Source organism: Chinchilla lanigera, unplaced genomic scaffold, assembly GCF_000276665.1.
Source record: "Chinchilla lanigera isolate Chin_1 unplaced genomic scaffold, ChiLan1.0 scaffold00024, whole genome shotgun sequence".
Lineage (NCBI taxonomy): Eukaryota > Metazoa > Chordata > Mammalia > Rodentia > Chinchillidae > Chinchilla > Chinchilla lanigera.
In genome coordinates this window covers 15,929,011-15,947,646 of record NW_004955425.1, presented here as the reverse complement: position 1 = coordinate 15,947,646, position 18,636 = coordinate 15,929,011, and the positions used below count along the sequence as shown (strand labels likewise).

The following is an 18,636-nucleotide window of genomic DNA, read 5'->3' as shown; positions in this document are numbered from 1 at the left end:
TATATTAGTTTTACTTCTCACCATATACCTATTAGAAAGACTTCATTATTACCCTCATTTTATGAGTGAGGAAACAGAGATATAAAAAAAAAATGAAAAAAGCTGTAACCTCTGAACCAATAGGCTATAATGCCTGGTGATCAGGACTTGAGAGTTTGAGCTTTTTTCTGTCCTTCCATCTGGGCCTCTCCTGCCCAGGAAGGGGCTGACACTAGTTACATCTTAATCCTCACTTAGTGTCCAGTCTTAGCAGCATATCCACAGGGTTGTTGCGGCGGGGGGCAATGAGACAACTTTCTAGTTCCTCTATTTTTCCAGGACCATTCGTTAGAAAGCTCTGGATCCCAAGATAAAAGAGCATCTCAGCTTTCTGCCCATTAGAGCTGTATGACAAGTAGTTGACTGCAATATTGATGACAAGACATATAGGAAAGAGAACTTACTAAAATGGAAAGATATGATCCTGCTCTTATCTTATGAAACAAAATAGTGTATAACAGCATTTGTACCCTGCGATGCAAACCAAATATACACACTGCAACACACACCACATACACTACATATTCACACAGATACACACAATTTTACACAGAGACATTCACAACTACACGTCAGGCATGTGTATAGACATGCATGGACAAGCTTGATATCATCCTTCTTATAATTACCTTTACATTTACAAACTTACCATTAGTAAGTGCTCTTTGTTCTAATTTTCCTTCTGTTAGTTTAAAGTTCTATGTCCTCTTTCTATTCTTTTTTAATGTTTCAGCTTTTATTATGTGCATAGGAACATAAATTTTTATAATAAAGGGAAGAGTTAATCTAGATCCCTCTCTACATCAGGACAAGAACCTTTACTTCTCTTTGCCCTTCTTTTACTTTCAGTATTCTTACAATCAAGAAGGTTACTTCTGAATTACCATGACCTTGTAAATGAATAAACTGTGAGTTCTTTTAAATAAATAATTACTTAAAACTAATTCACTGTCACCTTTGCTTGTGTGTGTTTCTTCTATTATACCCTCTTCTTCTGTGTTCATTGTCACTCCACTGGACTATGTTCTGGAGTATTTCTTGAAATCCCTTTTTGTGGATACTGAACTTTTTCTACTGGTTGGCTTTCCATTGCTATGATGAAATACCTGATGAAATCAACTTAGTAGAGGAAAGATTTATGTTGGCTCATGGTTTCAGAGGTTTCAGTCCATGGTTAGCCAGCTGCACTGCTTTTAGGCCCATGGTAAGGCAGAAGTATCATGGCAGAAGAAAGCTGCTGACCTGTGGCAGCCAGGAAGTGGAAAGAGAGAGAGGAACAAAGCCTGAGAAGAGATATACTGTGTGACTCATGCCTCCAGTTACCAGCTTCTTCCAACCAGCCACCCCTCCTCTGGGTAGCTCATTCAGACTGAACTAACCCATTAATGAGGCGAGTGCCTTCACAGTCCAGTCATTTCTCTAGGTATTGCTTAATCCATTCTAGTTGACAATAAAGATTAACAGGAACACCTTCTGAGACCGGGATGTGTAAAAAATGTTTTCATTTTATTCTCTCTTTTTAAACAGTGGTTTAGTGAGGATTCTATAAATTCCTAGTATCTAGAATTGCTGATAAGAAATCAGATGTTAATCTGAATCTGTTCTTTTTGTGGAGAGTATATCTTCTCTTGGATAACTTTTAATTTTTTGTTTCCATTTCTTTGCAGTGCTGAGGAACTTGGAACCTTGTGCAAGCTGGGGATGAGGAAAGTCACTTAGACACCCTGTGTGCCCAACATCCAGCCCCAGCAAGCACCAACTTGGTTGTGTAACTTGTCCTTCCACTGGTGCCTCTGTCACTACCGACCATTGAGCTATATCTCGAGTCCACTTTAGTATTTTCATGTATTCTTGAGGTTCTGAAATTTCACTATGATGTCTGTAGGTTGAGTTAAAATAGTATCCTTTTTTGCTCATTCAGTCTGAGAATACTTGTCTTTCTTATTTTGGTTCTGGAATGTTCTTTGTGGTAATTTCTTCAAACATTGCCTTCTTTCCATTTGCTTTATTCTCTTGTCAGAATAATAAACTTCTAATCACTACCATTTAATTCTATGATCTCTTGCTATTATTCATTTTACTTCTATCTATGCTGTATACTCCATAGTCTGTTGTTATTTTTACTTTATGTGGTTTAAAGTATTTTAAAGAAATTTATACATGCAAACAGGTGACAAAGGTTTAAATATTGATTTACTGACATATTTCTCCCTTCTAAAATTCTTCATCTCTTTATGAAGAACTAAGTTTTCATCTGATATAATTTCTCTTTAGCTTATAAAACTGGTAGCATTTCTTGTAGTACAAATCTGTTGAAGAAAATTACTTTCAGCTCTTGTCTAAAAATGTCTTTAATTCCCTTTCAATTTTGAAGAATTTATTCACTGGGTATAATTCTGAGTTGACAAATTTTTTTCTCTTAGTATTTAAAGATATTACACTAATGTCTCCTGGCCAACATTTCTGAGGAGAAGTCAATTGTCATTCTCATCTTTGTTTCTCTGTATGAACACATCTCTTCTAACCCTTACCTGATTTCATGAATTTTTGGGGGGGTTTTGGTTTGATTTTTTTGTTTGCTTGTTTTGTTTTAAATGTTTAATTGGAATGGGCCAAAGTGTGGACTTCTTTGTTTTTAGATGTTTTGGAGTGTTGACCTTGTATTTGTAGGTTGGTATCTTTCAACAGTTTTGGAAAATTCTCAGCCATTATTTCTCCAAATATATTTCTTCTTCCTTATTCCCTTGTTCTTCCGAAATCCCAGTGTAATGGTTGATACTCTGTGTCAACTTGAGAAGTTTGGAAGGTTAACTAAATGACTCAGCAGGGAGCCAGGGTCCTCACTTTGTAAACATCCTCATCCTGTGCAAGAGGAGGGCACCAAGTTGTGTGAGTGATACACCTGCCCTGGGAGTAGGGTAGCCTGCTTATAACATAAGGGAGGAAAATAGGCTTGTTCTTCCTCCCCCTTTTGCTCTTGCTGCTTTTGCTGTCTTCTGCCACCTTGGACTATTGCCCCTGTGCCAAGCCACCCTGCCTTGGAGCCAGCTGATTATTGACTGAAACCTTCACAAACTGTGAGCTAAAATAAACCTTTCCTTCCTTAATTTTGGGTGTTGGGTACTGTGTCTCAGTAAAGAGAAAAGTAACTGAGACTCCCAGTTTTATATATACTGTCTGTTGTATGTGTTATAACTGTTTCCCTTCAGATTATATCATTTGTCTTTCAAGCATATTTGTGATCATATTATGTCAACAAAATTTGATATCTCATATACATGACACAGAATATGAATATTGTGGTTCTTCATTGGCCTTTCTTACAATTCAGTCTTGTTTATGTCTGATGTAAAAATTAATAGCACATATATGCTATTATCAATTTTAAAATAGAATCGTAGTTGAGATATGAAAACAATATACATCTGGTTGTGTTGACATACTGAAAGTAGCTTTGGTTCAATTTCTTTTTTGCATTTTGGATGACATTATTGAAAATACTTGCTCAGTCATATACTAAGCTTAGTTTATGATTTTGTTTTTAAAAATTCTTTTCTAAAAACATCAACAAAACCACTGGTCTAGATAATACTTTGGGAGTTGGATGTTCACTGGTGATGTTTATATAAAAATTTGTCTTGATTGTTGTTTGGATTTTTGTTTTGTTGTACTTTAAAAGACACTCTTCTGCTGCTACCTCTAGGTGCTAGGAACTTAGTTCAGTACCCCCAGTGGCTCACTGGGGATAATCTATTCTAAATCCCATGCACTTTTGCTGCCTGAGAAGCTGGTTTAGACTCCTGTTGGAAGTTTTGCTTGCTGGGCTGACTATGCGGTGTAGAGTCTTGGGGATGGCAAAGCGTTTCTGAGATTAACTGTTTTTCTTTGAATGTTAAATAGAGGATAGCTATATCCCTGGATAGAGCAGGAAATTTCTCAAATTTTAATTGGTACTATAATTAGCATTTATTAAATATCTTTGCCAAGTCGGAATAAATTTCAATTCATTTTACTCCTTAGTGTTGGACACTGAAGATACTTTCTGGATTATTTGATTTAGAGCCAATAATATTTAAGTAAATATATCTGTGAAATAGTAGTTGGCTCTGAATTTACTCATTTCTTTCCTTTCCTCAAAGATCAGAGCTGGGTTCACGGTGTCATTAATGAAGCTTAAAGTTCAGGGGTCTTCCCTTGGAGGAGCCTCCAAGAAAGCTGAAAGTTGCTGGAGCTATAGACTATTCTAGTGAGAAGAGGAGCAGAGACAATCAGGAAGCTCTCCCACATAAGCATTTCTGGTAAAGTGAGAGAAGCAGTCAGATCTCTAAGTCTTCAGGAAGCTTTTGTGATTTGTTTTTTCATTTTAAATCAACACTTACATCTGTACTAATTTTATAGTGAAAAGTTAATATTCTTTGCACAAAGAGGGCTCCCTACATTGTATAAGTCTCAGTCCTCCGATAAACTTTTATGCACCTCAGGATAGACGGTTATGTTTATATTATGGAGTTTTAAAATAGAAAAAGTCACCAGTACCCAGTGTGGCACCATTGTATGAATTGGAAAATCATCCTCTGAACAGATGCAGTACAGGGTGTGTGACTTGAAGTGTGTCTGATGTTCTTCCCCAGAATATGACTTCCATAATTGCAAGTGGCAATCCTGGGGTTAGTCTGAGGGTTTAAAAAATACAGAAAGTTTTGTAGATGAAAGGAAAGACTACTTATAATCCCACCCAAATCACATTTTGATATACAATGTTTTCATTCATATACATATGTAATTAGTGTCAATCACACTGCATATCTAATCTTAATGTGCCCTTTTTTGCATAATATTACTATGTAATAAGTATGTTCATATGTAGCTAACTGTTCTTTGAAATACCATTTATAATCAGCTGCATAATTCATAAGGCTGTACCTTAATTTATTTAGCATTTTTCTAATATTGATCATTTCAGTTGGCACCTATGTTTTATATCATGAATAACATTGCACAAAACATCTCTACACATAAATTGTGGTTCTGACTTCTGAATATTCTTGAAAACATCCTAAATAGGGAGTTATGATACATATTCCTCCATCATTTCCCTGATATATAATTTGAACACATGGACTACTGTATCGTCATTACACTCTATGCCTCCATGGCATTGTTTTGGTGGAAGACAGACAGAGGCCTCTTACTCATGCGTCTCCTAGATATTTCTGCTAATTCTCTCTGGTGTTCATTTGGTTACATGGTTCTAGACCACGATAACAACTCACCCAAGACAATTTAATGTCTGACCTAAATTTTGCAAAACTATCCAATTTCTACACGCAGGAGTGAAGCAGAGATTCATGTCTGACAGTGCTATAAGTAACCCAGATCAAAGTATTGATCAGGAGTGGATATGTTGTTTTCCAGTGGGAGGATAAGGTTAGAGAAACCAATCTATTATTGCCTCCATCAGCCACCTCACTGAAAAAGCAATTGTGATAATGATACCAACTTATAATTGTCCATTTATTTTAGCTAGAAGGTAACAATAACTCATTACTTTGTCATAGCATCTGTTAGAAAATACTATTGAGGGTGGCAGGTCCCAAATTTGATGTTCTTCTCATTTCATGTACTTCCTTCAAAAAAAGAAAGAAAAACTAAGCTTTTCTTAAACGAACAGCAAATTTGGCTCTTCATCTTCTCCTCCTAACCCCCAAGATCACACATTTGGGCATTTGGCTAGAATTCTGTTCTGATTGCCTTGTCTTTGCTTGTGTCAAGGTTCTGTCTCTTCAACCAGATTGTACAGAATTATCAGAGGCTAATCAGTGTCCTGGATTCCATAGCATAATATAAAACCTTAGGGAACCTGAACAATACTATGGTCCAGAGTTGTGAACCTGTAGCATCTAGGCTGAATCTGATGCATCGATATATCTAGTTTGGATTTTAATGTTTTAGGGATAATAGGTAGCATTTCCTGAGCACTTAACTTGTGTATTTTCCCAAGTCCATTTGTATGATATGTCATCTAAGCCTGACAATAATCTTATGAAGTGGCTATTGCTGCTGTTATTTTATGTGTAAGAGAACCAAAGCATAGTGGGATATGTGAAAGAGCTTGCCCAACACTGAGTTTATTTTTTTTAATCTATGTTTTATTTTGAAGCAAAAGAAATGATACAATAAACACATAAACATAAGAACAAAATTCCAGAACAATATGATAGGAGAGTAACAATGGTCAACACATTGCCACATTGTGCATTGTTATCTTTGAATTTGTTCAGAGTACAAGATATCAGCATTTAATTGTCCAGACAATATTAGTACAAAGACTGCGAGAAATTAGCAGCATATCTATCTTAACTATCTTTTTATATATACATATATATATATTTTTTTTTCCTTTTGCTTTTCCCTTCCTTTCCCTTTCCCATTCCCCTAAACCGGTTTCTCTTTCCTTTTGAAGTTTCTTTCCATTTTACAATAAATACTGAGTTTATTAAGAGGCAGACGTGAGATTCAACCTCAGACAATCTAAATCCAGAACTCACCTTCTTGGCTCTGGTAAGTAATGATTTGTGAATAGTTTTCAAGATTTTGAAAGATTTCACATAATCATGGGATCTATGCCCTCTCCTGAAGAAGTGTAAGATGTGTGAGAGTCCCTTGGAGACGAGGAGTGCTCTCCACTCTGCATAGGATACTTGCTCTTGAATCTGCCTTTCTTTCATCTGATCCATGCCTCTCATTTATATAGCAGCTTGACCCTTATTGGCATTTATGGCTGCAATGTAATTCAGTGGTTCTCAGCTGGGGTGATTTTGGCCCTGGGGGACACTTGGCCATGTCTGAAAACAGTTAATGCTCACGTGGGGTTAGGAGGCAGTACTGGCATCTCCTGGATGGATGTGAGGGATGCTTCTCAACATCTAAAGCAGCATCCTGACCAAAACATCAATGGTGCCGAAGTTGAAAGGCCCTGATCTAATGGCACCTTTCCCTTTCATATATAAAAAGACTAAGATCATAAAGGACATGATTTGTTCCAGATCCCAAATAAAGTCTGTGTCAGGTGGGATGAGAGTCTATCTGTCTTAATTTCCCCTGACCATTTCTTCATTATGAGCTTTAAAAGCCTTGAAGAGAGTTGTTTATAAATGATATATTTTTAGTTGTTTTGTTAAGATGAGAACTAAATATTATAGTGGTTGTGAGAAATCTTCATTGTCTAATTTATTGGATGGAAGATTTGCTAATTAAGAGTCTTCTAATTAGCCTTAAGTGAAAAATTGTACGGCTTCAAAGCAGCTGGCAGGATCCAACTATAAATCACACCCTTTTCAAAGAATCTATAATGGTGAATTTATTATATAACATGCACATGTTGGGTGGGAATAATACTACTTTTTCTTCCAAAAGTGTACACTTTACAAGGAAGAGGAGAGATGCTATATGTAGTTTTGATTCAGTCAATAAACAAGGCCAGGAAATTCACAGAAAATCTCTAAACTGTGCCCTTTATTCTGGTTTTTCTAATTTGTGGTCTGATGAGGTACAGTGGTAGTTTTAGCTCAGATCTGAACTTTACTTTTGCTTAGTGCCCCTTGGACTCTCAGCATGGTTCAGCTGATGCGTTTGAGGCTGAACATACTACAAATTCTAACAGATTGGAAATGGATTACACAGGCCTGTTGCCTTTGTTATTAACCTTTTTACTCAAGAGGCAAGTGGAGAAGATACACAGTTAGGAGCTTTACACACACAATGAATCTAATAATAGCTGCTTTCCTCTATGGTGGACACTGCTGACAATGCTTTGAGTGGATTTTAGTACTTAATTTCATTTAACCAGTGTTTTCTACACTAAACTGTTCACACTTCAGTATATAATATATATGTATACATACGTATGTAATATATTATTTTGTATAATCAAATGTTCAAGATATATCAGCTCTAAGGGTGGTTGATTTGATGACTTACCAGTGTCTTCAAATGTTCAGGTGTTTTCCATCATTGCATCCTACTCTGCTTAGGATGGGTAGCTTGGTCCTCAGAGGGGAGAGTGTGACATGGCAGCATAGCTGCTGTAGTTCCAGGTATCACATCCTGACTTGACAGCCCCCAGAGGAAGAATGTAAGATGGTCTCTTCCCTTATCTGTTTTGTTTATTTGTTTAATCTGGTGCAGAAATCTTTTCGGAGCTCCCTACATCTAACTCCTCACAACTGATTAGCCAGAATTGTGTCCCTGTTCCATTCCCTAGCCATCCACTGGAAGGGAAATGGAGTTACTATTTGGTTAGCATGAAACAATACACTATGACAAAGTGGGTTAGGTGAACAAAATTGTGGATCTGTTAACAGAAAGAAGAGGGGAATGGCTGGTGAGTAGTTAGGCCCTCACGGAGCTCTCTTAGGAGTTTTCAGTGGATTTATATTTGTGTTGTTGCCACCTTACCTCTGGGTATGTTAGAAGCCTATTTCTAACCAAGTAGATCAAACTCAATGCTGTGGGATTATTCAGTTGAATCTCCATGATCTCAGGACAGTGCTAATATCTTATTCCAGCTAAGGAAGGGCTGAGAAGGTGGGTTACCTTCGCCCACTCTGTGCCCAGCATCGAGAGACCCATGCTGACAGGTTTCAGGTAGCTCCTGGAGGCTCTGTGACCGCCCAGCGGCAGCCCCACTGGAGTTGGAAAGCAAGCAGAGCACAAAAACAGATGCCAAGAAAAGACAGAGATCACATTCTCCATTAGGAGACACATTTCCTCAAAGACCTGGATCTTCCTTACTCTGCTTTGGTGACAAGTGTGCTCCTTTGGGAAATCTCCTGTGATCTATTCTCAGTGGCTTCATCCAGGTCAGCATGAGTGAGGACCCCCGCAGCGAATGCTGCTGTCCTGGCTCCATGCTTACTTCTTCCTCCAGGGTGGCCTAGACCTCTGCACAGCCAATCAGTGAGTATTGGCTATGTGTGATGCTCTTGCTTCTTCCTCAGCTGTAAGTACCAGCTGCTAGCTGAGGACCTAGTGAGTTACTTAGTTTGTCTACCCTCCAGCCCTCCTGGCTGTAAAATGTAGATTAAGAAAAATAAAAACTTTATTCTTAGAGTGATATTCCCTGTGAGGATTAGATGAGAATATGTATGTGAAGAATATGACGCATAGTAGGTCTCAATGAGTGGTAACTGTCAACACCGTTATTTAGGACGTATGGAAAAGTTATAGAATATTCCACATCTGAACAACCAGAACGTGCAGTAATCAGCATTAAGTTCTACAATAAGACAAATAGGTTTCTTCTAATTCTGGCTGTTCCTCTAAGCCTCAATTTTGTCTCTTGAAAAATGTCCTGTAAATGTAAAATGAGGCTGTTGTGAGAATTAAACAAAATAGTGTATCTGAAGCTTAATTAAATATAACTGCTATAAATAATATTCCAATTTTCAGTGACAAGGCTGTGTATGTGCCAAGACTAAGCATATCTGCATTCCCAAGCAAGCACGAGATTAGTTTTCTTTCCTCTCCATTCCCTTTCAGTAGCACAGCAGTGCTCCCCCAGCCTCCAGAGACTGTGGAAGTGTGTTTAAATTTCTGATTTACAAACTAGCTGGCAGTTCCCTGCTTTCCCATTCTTCAAAGCCTGGGGCTTAATTGGGATGCAAATATCTCCCTTGGTAGCTGAGCATTGCTCCTGTCACCAGGGGAAGGCCCTTGGCCATCTAGGGAGGGACAGTGGACAAAAAGATCCCGTCCCTGGGGCTCTCCATCTTTGTGCAGAGAAAATGATGATGATGTATGAGACAGCTATGCCTTTGGAGTCCAAGGAGGACATGACAGACGGGATAATATGGGAGGAAAACCCTGTCTTGGTAATGGAGACAGATGGCCTTGGCTTGTCTTCCTGGCATTGTTGGGGCTGGAGCTGAGCGGCTGTCCCCAGAGGAGCTTCGCTGGGTGGCAGGTTCAGTATGTTAGCCACGCTGCCCTCAGTGGTAGCCTTCAACCAGGTGGGGGCAATGGGAGAAACACATGGGGGGGCATCGGAGGGGGTCGTGTGGCAACCCCTGTCACCCCTTGGCTTTGACATGCATGTTTGTCAGGAATGACAGTTTTCACTTGATTGGCAGTTTGGGGCTTTTTTTTTTTTTTTTTTTTGGCATCTTCCTTTCACCTGTAATTCCTCCCTGCTCCTCTTCCCTCCCCAAAGAATCAAGTTAAGCTAAAACTCTAAAACTCAAGGAGAAAAAGAAAACCATATAAACAGGTCCCAAAACCTCATTAAGCCCCTCCTGCTCCTCCTTCAGGCCCCTTCTGGGCCACAGGAAAGAGAGCTTAAAAGTGGAGTGGGAATGTCATCTTTAGAAATCATCTTTTGGAGCAGTTTTATTAATTTCACTTCTTTGTGGTTACCACATGTTTGGGGAAGACAATTGATTTCACAGATCTGTGTGGGTGGCTGAAGATCTGGCTCTGGGGCGGCAGAGAAAGCCTACCTCGAGAACAGCCTCACTAATTGACGTACGGCAAAGACATTCAAGGAAACTTTTCTCTTACTGCTTGCTTTTTTAAAATTTTTACTTAAAATTTTAATTCAATTGTATATAATTTTTTACAGAGAAACTCTATTTTCTTTTCCTTCTACCCCTGTATTGCTCCTGTCTCAAGCTGCTCCCCAAGATTTCCACTTAGGAAATTAAAAGGTAAGCCATACCAAGTATTAAATCATAAATTTGGCTTCCAAGACAATGCCAATGGCTACCAGAGAGTCCAATGCCAGGGGTCCAACAGAAATGAGCCTCTGATGCCTGGGAGGAATCAGTGCTTCCACTTCTGCTTCTGTTTCAGACACCCGCAGCTGAGGAGCTTTGGTCTGAGGAAGGTGTCAGGATGTGTGGAGAAGCAGGAGATTCTGCTCAATCCAGGAGCTCTTGCGGATTTGGCACACACCTGCACGGCCAGCTGTGGAGGGTCACTGTTACAGTACCTTGCTGGCACTTTCTTTTTTGTGGGGAGGAGGGGCTGTATTGTTGGATTCTTTGAGATGTCAGGCTAATTGACTGCATCATCCAGATAGAAGTAGGTTCTGATGCTAAATAAATAATAGGCCAAGCTGAAAGAAAAACCTCAGATCCCTCTATCTGTGGGTGGTGGTGGGTGCATAGATGCTGTTTTAGAACTTTAAATGTGGGTTCCTTGGCATTAGCTTTATTTAAAATAGAGTGGTAGTCTCTTCACTCCCTCTGAAAAGTTAATAGCCCACCTTGAATGAGACGGTAGCCAGCAGCACTTTTGTTGCTAATTATATCGTCCCGTGTATAGAGAAGTCAGGGAGGTAGGGTTCCTCCCTGAGCAGCCTCCATGGTGAACAGAGACAAGTAAGAGGTTCATTAGCACTGGTGTCCTGGATATGAAATGGACAGGGCTTGAAGCAGGGCTTAGGTCGGCCCCAAACATTCTGAATACTCTGGCACTGGTGATGCCCAGCTGTGGTCATTTTGCTCCTCCCCTGTTTTTTCGTTTGCTGTGTCCTCTGCTCCTTCGTTGAAAGCAGTCAAATCCAAGTTGAGCTATGAGAGAGTGGGATTGCAGGCTTTTCTGCACTTTTCTGGGGGAACAAACTCTGCTCCAAAACTTCCTTGAGAAGTGTGAATGCTAAAGTAGGTCAAGCCACTGTGGTGAGCTGGTCATGGACATGGACCCTGAATGAAGTTCAGGCTCTGAAGCTGTGGGAAGGAAAGGAGGTGCCGGAGAGGCCAGCCGTGGGTGGAAGGCCATTCCAAGTTCAGATGATCGCAAGCAAACGGCTGTGGGGCTCATCCCCAGGCTCCAGGGTGAGGGGCTGAATCTCAGCTCTGTTGTTTTTGACCCTCTCCTTGACCTTGGCTGAGATCAAAACTCTCCACATCGAGAAACTCTCCCCAGAAAAATGGAAGCTATATGATGTCAGCCTGCCAAAGAGGAGTATTATTTCAAACACTAACTCATTACATTAAAGAAAAAAAAGTGAGACCCAGGGGAAGGAAGGAAAATGGGGGCTCCGCGTGGAGAGGAAGTGACACATTTTCTTGAAATCGGATCTTTTTAAGGTTGTTTTGGGCACAGTTTCAAGAGGAAGTGCTGGTTATTAAGACAAACAATCACTAATCTAATCTCTATCAGGAGACATATCTTAAATTCAAGCACACATTTTTTGTTCCTGACTCTTCTGGATTTTGGATTTTCAACTGAATGCTGTAATATGAATGTAAATCAATTGAAGGAAAACAACTTAAGGAAGAACTGTTTTTTTATTCTAGTCCATGTGTTGAAGGTGGAGAGAAAGTACCAGTAATCAAGAACAACTTCACTTTGCGGAGTCCCACAGCCCCCTTCTCAGTTACTAGTTAATCTGCTTTGAACTAATCCCTCCTTTGAAGGCTTTCCCAGGCCCCCACTCTGGTCATGCTGTCCCCCTACATCCTGAACACATCACACTAGATTGGCATGGCCTGCTTGCTTATCTGTTTTCTGTACTAATCTGGAAACACCTGGGCCATGTTAAATGCTCAATAAGAGGTCAGTGTTGACTATAGATGGGAAATAGAGAAATAAGAACTGTCTCAGGATCGATTCACTATTGCACAGAGTAAATTGCCACAAACTTAGTGGTGGACAGCAGTACATATTTATCACCTCACAGTTCCTGTGGATCAGGAGTGTGGGCACGGCTTGGCCTGGTCTTCTGCTCAGGGTCTGAGCGAGCTGCACTCAGGCATTGGCCTGGGCTGTGCTCTTATCTGGCAGCTCTGAAGAGCGAGCTACTTCTCAGCACATACGAGTTGCTAGAAGAATTGATGTCCTTTTGGTGTAAGGATTGAAGGCTCCCACTCAGTGCATGTGGGGGGGAAACCGGCCTTGGGTCCTAGATGCCAGCAGCAATTCACAACACGGACGTGTGCATCTTCAAGGCTGGTGGGAGACTCTTTCACTCTGGTCAGCGAATACTGAATTTGAATAACATAATCAAGGGAGGGACAACCCATTTCCTATACTTATTCCACTTGTTTAAAGCAATTTTCAGGTCTTGGCCACACTCAAGGGAACTGGATTGTACAAAGGCATAAATGATTACAAAGCTCACATGATGGTGTGTTGACCTCAATCTTTGTACACTATCATAAGTATTTTCACCCTACTAAGTCCTTTTGGTTCTTTTCTTATAGGAGAATACCTTAATATGTCTAGTCTGTGCTCCATAATCAAAAACAGTTTTTATACTCTTGTAATTGTTTAGAAAATAATTGTAGCAGTCGATATTTTCAATTTATGTGTTATGTGAAGGTCTTGCATCAGTTATTAAGCCAAATCTACTCTTTACTCTCTTTTCATGCTGAGACTATGAAAACTGTCTCTATTAACTGACTTCATATTAGGTATTTACAGTAGGAGAGAGGATAGGCCATGGAAAATGGAAAAAAGGAAAATGTCATGTCATTATTGCTCCAGCGATGGCCTTTACCTTAGCAGTGGCTGGTTCCAGTTCAGTTTCTACCAGCTCTTCCAGATCTAGCCTCACTGCTGTCCATCAGAGAACAGCACTAGCTGGGTGGGGCTCCTGTCACAGTCTGAGTCCCAGCTCCATGGGACTTTCCACTGAAGCTGGATGTTGGGATAAGTCCAGTCTTGTTTCTCTGTTCTCTTTAATGGTGGTAGACACTTCCTGCAGTTGCTGACTTGGTGTTAGCTCAGTGTTCTCATTTCACTTTTTTAGTCCCTTAATGTCTATTAAGTCAAATACCTACATTATATTCTCTCTGTTAAAATACTTACTATGGTTTATTTGCCTGACTAGACCCTGATAGTACAGTACAGCCACCCCTTCATACTTGTAGGAGATCTATGTAGGGCCCCTTGTGGATTGCAAAATATGCGACGCTCAAGTACCTTACATAAAGTGGCATAGTATTTGCATATAATCCATGTACATTTTCCCATATACTTTATCTCTCAGCTACTTACAGTATCTAATACAATATAAATACTATGTAAGTAGTTGCTAGCTTGCGTTATTTAGAGAGTAATGAAAGAAAATGTCTGTACATGCTTAGTACAGATAAAATTTTTTAAAAATGTTTTTGGTTGGTGATTCATTGATTTCACAAGTTCAGAAGCCATGGTATGGAGGGCTGATAACTGTCACTTTTATCTAAGGTATCAAGAATTTATAGGGTCTCACTGACTACTATAAATTTTATGCATCAAAGGAATTTTATACACCAAAGGAACTGACATTTAGCAGATAGGTGAAATCTGTCTTCTGGTTTCTAAGTTTTAGAAAACTGGACCCATGGGTCACTTTGACAACTTATTCAAGGCTTCTTGGCTATGTGGTAATAAATATAAATAGACACATAGACAGTAGTTCATAATTTATTCCACGGATTACAGTGAATCGTGAATAAAGAGACTCTAGACCCTGAAAAACTCAAACTTAGAAGTCAGTAAAGCTATTCATGAAAGTTGTGGGATATACCCAGATATCCCCATTTCACAGGTGAAGAAAGAAAAAAATTAATTTCTTTTTTTTTCTTTCTTACTTTTTCTTCTTTTGCCAGTAGACTCCTTAGAGTCAGGCAATATAGTTATAGATGTCTACTCTCTTGTGCCCCAGATATACTCATTTCACAGGTGAAAAAAGATGAAAATTTCTTTTCTTTTCTTCTCTTTTTTCTTTTTCTTTTCTTTTCTTTTTTCTTTTTTTTTCTTTTCTTTTCTTTTCTTTTCTTTTCTTTTCTTTTCTTTTCTTTCCTTTCCTTTCCTTCCTTCCCCTTCTTCCTTCCCCTTCACCCTTCCCTTTCCCTTCTTTCCTTTTCCTTTTTCTTCTTTCTTTCTTTCTTTCTTTCTTTCTTTCTTTCTTTCTTTCTTTCTTTTTTCTCTCTGTCTCTCTCTTTTTCTCTCTTTTTCTGTCTCGTTTCTTCCTTCCTTCCTTCCTTCCTTCCTTCCTTTCTTCCTTCCTTCCTTCCTTCCTTTTTCTTTCTTCTCTCTCTCTCTGTCCCCTCCCCCTCTGTTTTTTGGCAGTAGACTCTTTAGAGTCAGACAAAGTAGTTATGGGTGTCTACTCACCTGTGCTCTCAATTGATTTCACTTTCTACATTTTCTAACTATATAATGTCATCTGTATCCAAGTTCAAAATCTTTGTGTCACCAAAAGATAACTCTACCTCCTCTTTCTCCCTTCAGTTAGGCCCTTTGATTTTTATCCAAAATGTTTCTCCCATCTGTCCTGCACACTTGTTTTCTACGTTCTCTGGGCTGCTTTAATCCTCACTATCCCTTGCCTAGGCTATTAGATTAGCCTTTTCTGTACTACTACCCATTTACTACAGCACTACCAACAAATGTATTTAAAATATGACTCAAACAGTATCGCTTTTTGGCTCAAAAATCTGTCAGTGCCTCCCTATTGCCTATAGACTAACATCAGAGTACCTCAGCTGGGAGGGTGAAACTTTATCCAAAATTTGATCTTGGCCTGTGCAATCTTACCTCCCATTTCTCCCCTGGTGGATTTCCAGGTCGGCCAAACTTGTCAGTGTCCTCTCAAACCTGGCCACATTCTCTTCCTTCTGTTGAAATGAACATGCTGTACTTAGCTGGTGGGGGAGATACCATGATCATGAAACAAACATACTTCCCAGCCTCAGACCCTGTCTCAACAGCCCCCTCTTACCTCCCAGAAATCCATCCCTCTTCTAAGACCACTCAAATTGTACTTCTCCCACTCAGCCTTTCTGGATTCTCCTACATAGATAACCTTTCCACCTCCTCTTGAAACTATGTAAGGCAAATGGAGAATAATACGAACTACCAGGCCAGTACAGCTAGTATGTGGTGACAGCTGAGTCTGTGCCCTGACATTGTGCCATGCCTGCTATCTGCATCATTTCACTTAATCTTTGTGAAGATCTAGGAGATAGGTACTTCTTGTTTGAAAGGTGAGGAAACTGACTTAGTGAGCTCGTGTAAATTGCTCAAGGATTGAACATCTCATTTTCTATGTTATGTAAACTATTCATATACTTTGTTATCTCTCCTTCAAATGGATACCTCATTGAGAATGGGGAGCATTCCTTCTTCAGCTATGATCCCCTGTTCTAAGCTTATAGAATACTGTGTATAATAAATCACCTGTACAGTTTCATAATTCACAGCTTTTGCCACCAAATGTTTTCACCATGTTCTTTGGTATTGGAGTTTATTTTTTGGTTATGTACAGAAAATATACCTGTGTTTTATGCAATGTAAGTCAAAGAGGGAAGGTTTCTCAAAAGTTTAGAATGTTAATTCCTCTTTTTTATTTTGTTTTAAGAGTTGATCTTTAATTTGACAGTAGCTCCTAAAGCTTTGCTTTAAGGACACAAATGGACACATAAATCTAGGATTACTTTTCATTTATAAAGAATTGTGGAGAGCTCTTGTTATATGAAGAGGCCCTCTGCATGTCTGCTAGTAGTCCCTTTGTTGTCTAAGTTTCAGTTTTGGTTTATTGGCAAATTTTTAGGCAGGGCTTTGGCTGAGGCATCATGAGAGAGGCATGCCTATTTGGGAGAATTAAATGTAGCTAGGGTTGGAGTAGGACTTATTCAAAACTACTCAAAAGACATTAAACAAAAAGCTAAGAGTATAGATTCAAGTTAGAATCTTGGGGTCAGAAGGAACTTGATTCTCTTGGAAATAGTAAGTCTCACCTCCAAGGACATGGCTGTATAGATAACACGCAGGATTTGTATGCAAAAGGAAACAATTTTGGCAAGTAATTCAGTTGTCTTTTGCTCAGAGCTCTGTGTTACAGGATGATTTTCAAAGAACCAAGCCCTCCTTATGTAGCCCATTTCCAGGTGGCCATTTTGTATTCCTGTGAGGCATCCAGGTAACAGAGATGGAAGTGTCGGAAATGCAGGGGAGGTGGGAGGAAGTTCAGGAAAGAGGTTAGGGCAACCAAGTTTGCTTGGCAAACAAGTGGAGGAAGCATGGGGGAAAGGCATTCAGCATGTCTCTTTCTCTTTCCTGGGTACAGTGTTCAGGAGACATGCCTCTGGCCCTGAGAAGGAATGGTCATTCTAATGAGATACTCTTTCCTTCTGTATGAACCTCCCACCAATGGCCTGTATGAGGTGAGGCCTGGCTGCAGAGGATTCCAATGTACAGATGCATCTCGGTTCCTAAACTTATATTTGTGCTATGAATATATCTGTTGTTTTTTTAAAAAATGGCCATGTTTGCATTTGTGTGAGAAAGATGGCCATGGTTGTGTTTGTCCCCCAGTGCAGTTTGCAAACAAAAACAAAATTTTGCCAAACGCTTATTTACAAACTTAATTATTTGCAAACAGAAGCATATGTGAACTGAGGTACCACTGTAATGCCACGGAGTACTGTTGCTCCTTGACCCATTGTGTCATAGTTGTTTTGGGGTCAGAGATGCATAGATTTGGGGTCATAGATCAGCACTGTGATTGGCTCACTGAGCTGAGTGGGTTTAGAAAAATGATCTTGTATTGCTAACCTCATTACCATGTCCCCATGACTGTTCTGTTCTGAGCCGGAAGAAACCAGAGACACTAATCTGCTGATCAACATTGGGAAAAGAATGAACACTGGGAAAGGGGACCGTAAATTCTTCTATTGTTGGTCCCACATGGTGGGTAAGCTTGGCAGCCAGGTATACAAAGAATGCAGAAAGATAGGGCAGCTATGTAACATCATTCACAATGGAGTCATTTCAGAGACTGAAAAGGGGTATGAAATTACTACATTTGGGCAACAGGAAAAAACTGGGACTGTCCCAAACAAACTTAGAATCCCCCTACTGAAAGGTGCAGAGGTCTCAATCCAGCCAGCAAACACTTCTTAAGCACTTTTGTAACAGGCGTTGTCACCTTCTATGACTGGGTACAATGTCAATAAGTAGTAACAAGACAGTGTTGGGTACAATGATGCCAACAGGTACAAAGGGAACAAAGAAAAGGTAGAGCTGGGGGAATATCAGGGGAAGGCTTCACTGTAAGGATTTGGAAAACAGGCCATAGACATATGAGTGGGGGAGAGGGTTCTAAAGGACACAGCAGCAAGTGGGAAGGCACAGATACGTGGAAATAGAGCCCATTTGGGAGACTGTAAGTAGAGTGATTCTGTTGGAAAGCAATGTATAAAATTGTGAAGGAGGACTATCAGGAGTGAAAGGCCAGTTGAATTCAGGTACTGAATGGCCTGTAGGCTGTGCCAACCATCTTGGACTTACTGGTACCTGGTTAGAACAGTGTCAGCAAACCCTGGCTATGGGGACAGATTCTGTCTGCTACCTATGTTTAACGAATCAGGTTTTACTAAAACAATCCAAGCTCATTCATTACTTATCATCTAAGGCTGTTTTCAAAGTCAAGTAGCTGTAACAGAGACCACATAGCCAGCAAAGCCTGAAATATCTGCTGTTTCCTTACAGAGAAAGTTTAGTGACACCTGGCAAAGATTCATGTTAGAACCACTGGAAGACTTTAGATAATGTTGTAACCACTTCTCTAATTTAGAAAGATTTCACCAGGTAGGATAGCAGAGA

At 39.8% G+C, this 18,636-nt stretch overlaps 1 long non-coding RNA gene across 1 annotated transcript in view; it reads left to right on the top strand.

Annotated features, from left to right (window-relative positions):
- The window catches only part of LOC102022620, an 83,325-nt gene that overhangs the window by 11,503 nt on the left and 53,186 nt on the right, over positions 1–18,636 (top strand). The gene's annotated exons all lie outside the window — the stretch shown is intronic.